The following is a 7,000-nucleotide window of genomic DNA, read 5'->3' on the forward strand; positions in this document are numbered from 1 at the left end:
TTTTCACAAAAGTGCTAGGGTCCCTTCTGGCGGTTCTAAGGCCGCGGGGCATAGCGGTGGCGCCTTATCTGGACGATATCTTAATCCAGGCGTCAACTTACCAACTAGCCAAGTCACACACGGACATCGTGTTGGCTTTTATAAGATCTCACGGGTGGAAGGTGAAAGTAAAAAAAGAGTTCACTTATCCCTCTCACAAGAGTTCCATTCCTGGGAACTCTGATAGATTCGGTGGACATGAAAAATTTTCTGACGGAGGTCAGGAAATCAAAAATTTTATCCATAGGCCGGGCTCTTCATTCCATTCCTTGGCCGTCAGTGGCTCAGTGTATGGAGGTAATCGGCTTAATGTTAGCGGCAATGGACATAGTTCCGTTTGCTCGCTTGCATCTCAGACCACTACAACTTTGCATGCTCAAACAGTGGAATTGGGATTATGCAGATTTATCTCCACAGATAAATGTGGACCAAGAGACCAGAGACCCTCTTCTTTGGTGGTTGTCACAGGATCATCTGTCCACAGGCCAGCGTGGGTCATAGTGACGATGGACGCCAGCCTATTGGGCTGGAGTGCAGTCTGGAATTCCCTGAAACCACAGGGTTTGTGGACTCAGGAGGAGGCTCTCCTCCCAATAAATATTCTAGAACTGAGATCGAGAGGCGTGGCCTCAGCTGGCATTGGCCAGATTCATAAGATTCCAGTTGGACAATATCATGACTGTAGCATATATCAATCATCAGGGGGGAACAAAGAGTTCTCTAGCGATGTTAGAGGTTACCAAAATAATTTGATGGGCAGAGACTCACTCTTGCCATCTATCGGCAATCTATCCCAGGAGTGGAGAACTGGGAAGCGGATTTTCTAAGTCGTCAGACTTTTCATCTGGGGGAGTGGGAACTCCATTCGGAGGTGTTTGCACATTTGATTCAGCAATGGGGCACACCAGAATTGGATCTGATGGCGTCTCGTCAGAATGCCAAACTTCCTCGTTACGGGTCCAGGTCAAGGGATCCTCAAGCAGTACTGATAGATGCTCTAGCAGTACCCTGGTCGTTCAACCTGGCTTATGTGTTTCCACCATTTCCTCTACTTCCTCGTTTGATTGCCAGAATCAAACAGGAGAGAGCTTCAGTGATTTTGATAGCACCTGCGTGGCCATGCAAGACTTGGTATGCAGACCTGGTGGACATGTCATCTCTTCCACCATGGACTCTGCCACTGAGACAGGACCTTCTGATTCAAGGTCCGTTCCAGCATCCAAATCTAGTTTCTCTGCGACTGACTGCTTGGAGATTGAATGCTTGATCTTATCCAAGCGGGGGTTCTCTGAGTCAGTCATCGATACCTTGATTCAGGCTCGTAAGCCTGTCACCAGGACAATTTATCATAAGATATGACTTAAATATCTTTATTGTTGTGAATCCAAAGGCTACTCATGAAGTAGGATCAGGATTCCTAGGATTTTGTCCTTTCTCCAAGAAGGATTGGAGAAGTCGTTAACAGCTAGTTCCTTAAAGGGACAGATCTGCTTTATCAATTCTACTGCACAAACGTGTGGCAGATGTTCCAGACGTTCAATCGTTCTGTCAGGCTTTAGTTAGATTAAAGCCTGTGTTTAAACCTGTTGCTTCGCCATGGAGTTTGAATTTAGTTCTTAAAGTTCTTCAAGGGGTTCCGTTTGAACCTATGCATTCCATAGATATTAAGCTTCTATCTTGGAAAGTTCTGTTTTTAGTTGCTATCTCTTCGGCTCGAAGAGTTTCTGAACTATCTGCATTACAATGTGACTCGCCTTAGCTTCTTTTCCATGCTGATAAGGTGGTTTTGCGTACCAAACCTGGATTCCTTCCTAAGGTTGTTACTAATAAGAATATTAATCAGGAAATTGTTGTTCCTTATCTGTGTCCTAATCCTTCCTCTAAGAAGGTGAGTCTATTGCACAACTTGGACGTGGTTCATGCTTTAAAGTTTTACTTGCAAGCGACCAAGGATTTCCGTCAAACATCTTCTTTTGTTTGTTGTCTATTCTGGAAAACGTAGAGGTCAAAAAGCTACGGCTACCTCTCTTGCCTTTTGGCTGAAAAGCATCATCTGTTTGGCATACGAGACTGCTGGACAGCAGCCTCCTGAAAGGATTACAGCTCACTCTACTAGAGTGGTGACTTCCACATGGGCTTTTAAAAATGATGCTTCTGTTGAACAGATTTGTAAGGCTGGGACTTGGTCTTCGCTTCATACCTTTTCCAAATTTTATAAATTTGATACCTTTGCTTCTTCGGAGGCTATTTTTGGGAGAAAAGTTCTTCAAGCAGTGGTGCCTTCTGTTTAACCATCTGTCTTGTCCCTCCCGTTCATCCGTGTCCTGTAGCTTTGGTATTGTATCCCACAAGTAAAGGATGAATCCGTGGACTCGTCTTACCTTTTATAGAAGAAAAGTAAATTTATGCTTACCTGGTAAATTGATTTCTTCTATGGTAAGACGAGTCCACGGCCCGCCCTGTCATTTTAAGACAGATTATATATTTTTTATTTAAACTTCAGTCACCTCTGCACCTTGTAGTTTCTCCTTTTTCTCCTGTACCTTCGGTCGAATGACTGGGGGAGTTGAGCTAAGGGAGGAGCTATATAGACAGCTCTGCTGTGGTGCTTTTTGCCATTTCCTGTTAGCAGGAGGATAATATCCCACAAGTAAAGGATGAATCCGTGGACTCGTCTTACCATAGAAGAAATCAATTTATCAGGTAAGCATAAATTTTCTTTTTTGGTTGGTTTTATTGTTTGTTTTTAAGCCTGTTTTTCAAGAAAGTTGTTTTTTAAAAAAAATAAAAAAAGGTTTGTCAGCTGTAGAACCGCCCCTTTTAGGGAGGTTCTGATTCTGTGATGTCAGGTTTTTTTTGGCACTTTTTTTTTCACTTCCTGTAAGAGTGAGGTGCTCATATTTCAGATAGCTCTGCTGTTTAGAAGGCTTCTTGCTGTTTTTGCTTCTCTGGAAATCCGGATTGTAAACAGGATTGTTTTTTTTCTCAGTTTGCTGTGGGTTGCAGGACAGGTAGGGCAACTAGGTAATTCTGCTGTGGTGTAGAGTGTTGCCTGGCGTATGTTTTCTTGATTTGGTAAAAAAAAAAAAAATTTAAATATTTTTTTATTGAGGTAATATAACATACAAAAAAAAATACATTTACTTAAGAATATCATGGCAACATGCCCATATGACATGCATCGAGTTATAAACATCCCATATAACAAGCATGCCCTTAGAATGTTATAGTCCGCATGAGTCAAATCCAGGGAGGATAATGTTTAGCCATGAGTAATACCTCAGTTTACATAGTTACATTTTCAATAGACAGTAAACATGAGTTGCATCAGAACTTTAAGTCGCAAGCCTATAGTCAAAATCTGGATTTTAATATATGCAGGCTTATCTCTGTCTATGCTCAGTTCAACAACCCGTAATCTAGAAGAAATGACATATACCAAAAGAATTTAACTAAGAGTCTACTTGAGTATCACCTGGGATTCGTCACCTCCTCAAGCTTCATCTGGTGTGAGGTATGATGATTTAACTTTATGAGCTGACCAACTCCAGGTCAATTTATACACTTGATTTGATGTCGAAAAGGGTTAGGTTTATCGAGGCGACAGGGCGTCCCAGGGAAAAGAAGAGAAAGAGAAAAAAAAAAAAGAGGGGGGGGGGAGAGTCAAGGAGAGGGACTAAGGGCCGGCTCCCTTCTGCAGGTACAAGTGGCCCCTCCTATGCTTTCCCTGGTACCCCATCACAAAGGGTGAGTGCACCTCAAATATCTTTTTACTTCCTCCCAGTCTCCCAGAGTGCCCAAACTTGTCCATGTAAGCCTACTTTGCCCATTGATCTCAGAGAACTCCTCCATAGAGCAGATATATTCAATAATACTATGTATCATATTGAGTGAGACCTGTGATTTCCCCAACCAGCATCTTGCAATTGCTAATTTCGTGGCCAGAAGAATAACAACACACAGCATCCACTCAGGTTGAGCCAGCTTCCCCAATCCTAAATTAAATAGGGCAATGTCTGGTGTCAGTCTGTGTAGTAAGCCTAATTGATCTAACAATGTCTCCACCTGCTTCCATATCTCCTGTATCCTTGTACAGCTCCACCAGATATGAAAATGGGAACGCCTAAGGCCACATCCCCTCCAGCATCTATCTGAAGTCTGCGGGAACATCTTATGCAAGCTGTCTGGTACTCTATGCCAGCGCAGGACTAGTTTTATATATAGCTCATACATTGTGACGCAATGTATTGCTGCTCTAGTGTACGGAACACCCTGTTGCCACTCCAATTCCATATGCTCCCTCCTCATATCTCTCTCCCATTCCATGATGCGGAATGTTTTCGCAAATCCTTCTGAGTCTAATAGGAGTTGGTAATGTATGGTCATAGCCTTTCGGAGGGGTTTGCCCATGAGCCACCTCTTTTCCCATTGGGTCAATTCTCTAGATTTGCCCTTTTGGAACTTCCAGGATACCATCAAAGAGATGAGCCTGAAATATTCAAAGTGGAATTTTTTGGGAATGTCTGTTTGGCAGATCCGGAGCCTGGATCGCCAAGCCCCGCGGCATATATAGGTCCCGAACGTGCTTAATACCCCAACCAGACCACATCTGCGAATGTGACTCCGGTAGACAGGACAGTAACGCTCTAACTGAATGCACAGGAGATGGATGTGGAGCAACTCGAACCAAGCCTCGAAGCTCCCTCCAAATTTTAATGCCTGCTTTAATAATAGGGTTGTCAATTCCCACAAGTACGTCTGTATGTTGGGGGACCCATATAAGGTCTTCAAGCAATAGACTCGAAGGGAGCACAGCCTGCTCAAGCTGTCCCCATCTGGTTTCTTCAGGCGGGACCCCCCATGCTGTCACATGGGAGAGCATGGCCGCCTTATACTACTTACAGATGTTGGGAGCCGCCAACCCTCCATGTAGAATAGGCCTCTGTAGCTGGTGCATAGCTATCCGCGAAGGCTTACCCTGCCAGATAAATTTGTTTATCACTGATTGGAAGCGGTTGAGGATATAATTCGGGACTATCAACGGGATACATCGAAAGAGGTACGTGACCTTGTGTAGGAGCGACATCTTTACCGATTGGATTCTCCCAATCCAAGATATCTCGTACTTAGCCCACTTTGCAGTAAGAGTTTCAAATTCTTTTAGCAGAGGATCATAGTTTGCCCGAATTACCGTTTTCGGGTCTGGGGAAAGAATAATCCCTAAATGTTTCAACTCCGTTGTGGACCAAGCAAATGGGTAAATCTCTTTAAACCAGGAGAGCTGTGCCGAGGGAAGATTTAACGCCAAAGTCTCTGAATTTGTATAGTTGAGCCTATAGTATGACATCTCACCAAACTTCCGTAGACATTCAAAAACCGCCGGTAATGAGGTCTCAGGTTCTGTGATGAACAGAGTGAGATCATCGGCAAACAGAGCGAGCTTCTGCATAGTGTCATGAATCAGCAGCCCCTGCACTTCATTTGCTCGTCTAATCATGGTTGCCAGAGGCTCAATAGACAGTACGAAGATCAACGGGGACAGTGGGCACCCTTGTCTGGTCCCATTTCTAATCTCAAAAGAGTCAGAGCAAAATCCCTTTCATCTAATTCTGGCTGAAGGGCCGGAATACAGTGCCATAATGGCCCTGACAAGATGAGCTGAAAACCCAAAGGCACTCAGAACCTCCTCCATGTACTCCCACCGCACCCTGTCTAAAGCTTATTCTGCATCTAATGACAAGGCAACAAGTGGGAGCCCCAAAGATTTGGATTCAGTAAAGATACTCAGCAGGCGGTGCGTATTGTCCGAGCCCTGACGGCCCCGAACAAACCCCACCTGGTCCAGGTGGACCAGAGAGGGGAGTATTTTGCTCAGCCTATTGGCCAGAATTTTCTAATATAGTTTACATCCACATTTATTAGGGATATGGGCCGATAGCTTTCGCATCTGCTCGGGTCCTTACCTGGTTTAGGTATGGTCACAATTTCCGCCTCTAGGTATTCTCTAGGGAAGTACCCAGTCTGGAGAGCTGAGTTAAATACTGATGCTAAGATGGGACCAATTTCACCGGAGAGTTTTTTGTAAAATATAGAGGAAAAGCCATCCGGTCCCGGGGCCTTATGTAATTTTAATCCCTTTATTGCCTGTATCACTTCAGTGATGGCGATAGGGGCTGATAAAGAATCTTCAGCTTCTTTGGGGACCTTTAGGTAGATTGAGACTATGCGAAAAGCTTGCTATATCTTCTCTTGAGGATATCTGGTACAGTCTACTGTAGTACTCAACAAAGGCTTCACCTATGGCCCTAGGCAAATAGCATCTCCCCTCCCCTGTTTGTATATAGGTTATTCTATTTAGTAATGTTTTTTTTGGCGAAGTTTATTCGCTAGTAAGCGATCAGCCTTGTTGCCACTGTGATAAAATTTCTGCTTCAAATATTTAAGATATTTTTGTGTTTGATCCAATTCCATGTTTTGGATTTGTGCCTTTACATCTTGCCACTTAGCTACCTCTGGGAAGGAGGCGCTGGTCTCAGCCCTCTTCCTGAGTACCCCTAGCTTGCAGTATAGCTGTGCCAGGGACTCTGTTCTCTGTTTTCTATTTTGAGATTCTTTTTTTATGAGGAGTCCTCTCATATAAGCTTTCAGTGCCAGCCAGACTATAGGCACCGATGTTTCCCCGTTGTTATTGATCTTCAAAAAATCCGTAGTTTCTCTGGACCATTCATGCATAGCAACATCTTGAAATAAGTGGTCAGGCATACGCCATCTCTTAGGCCCCTCATAGGCACCTCTTGTGTCTAAGGTAACCATCACCGCATCATGGTCAGACAATGTGCATGGCATTATGACAGAACTTCGGACCTTCTGCAGAGCCCAAGGATCACAGAAGAGGTAGTCTAGCCTGGAGAAAGATGAGTAAGGAGTTGAGTAAAAGGTATGGTCGCAGGCGTCAGGGTGT

This window comes from Bombina bombina, chromosome 2, assembly GCF_027579735.1.
Source record: "Bombina bombina isolate aBomBom1 chromosome 2, aBomBom1.pri, whole genome shotgun sequence".
Classification (NCBI taxonomy): domain Eukaryota; kingdom Metazoa; phylum Chordata; class Amphibia; order Anura; family Bombinatoridae; genus Bombina; species Bombina bombina.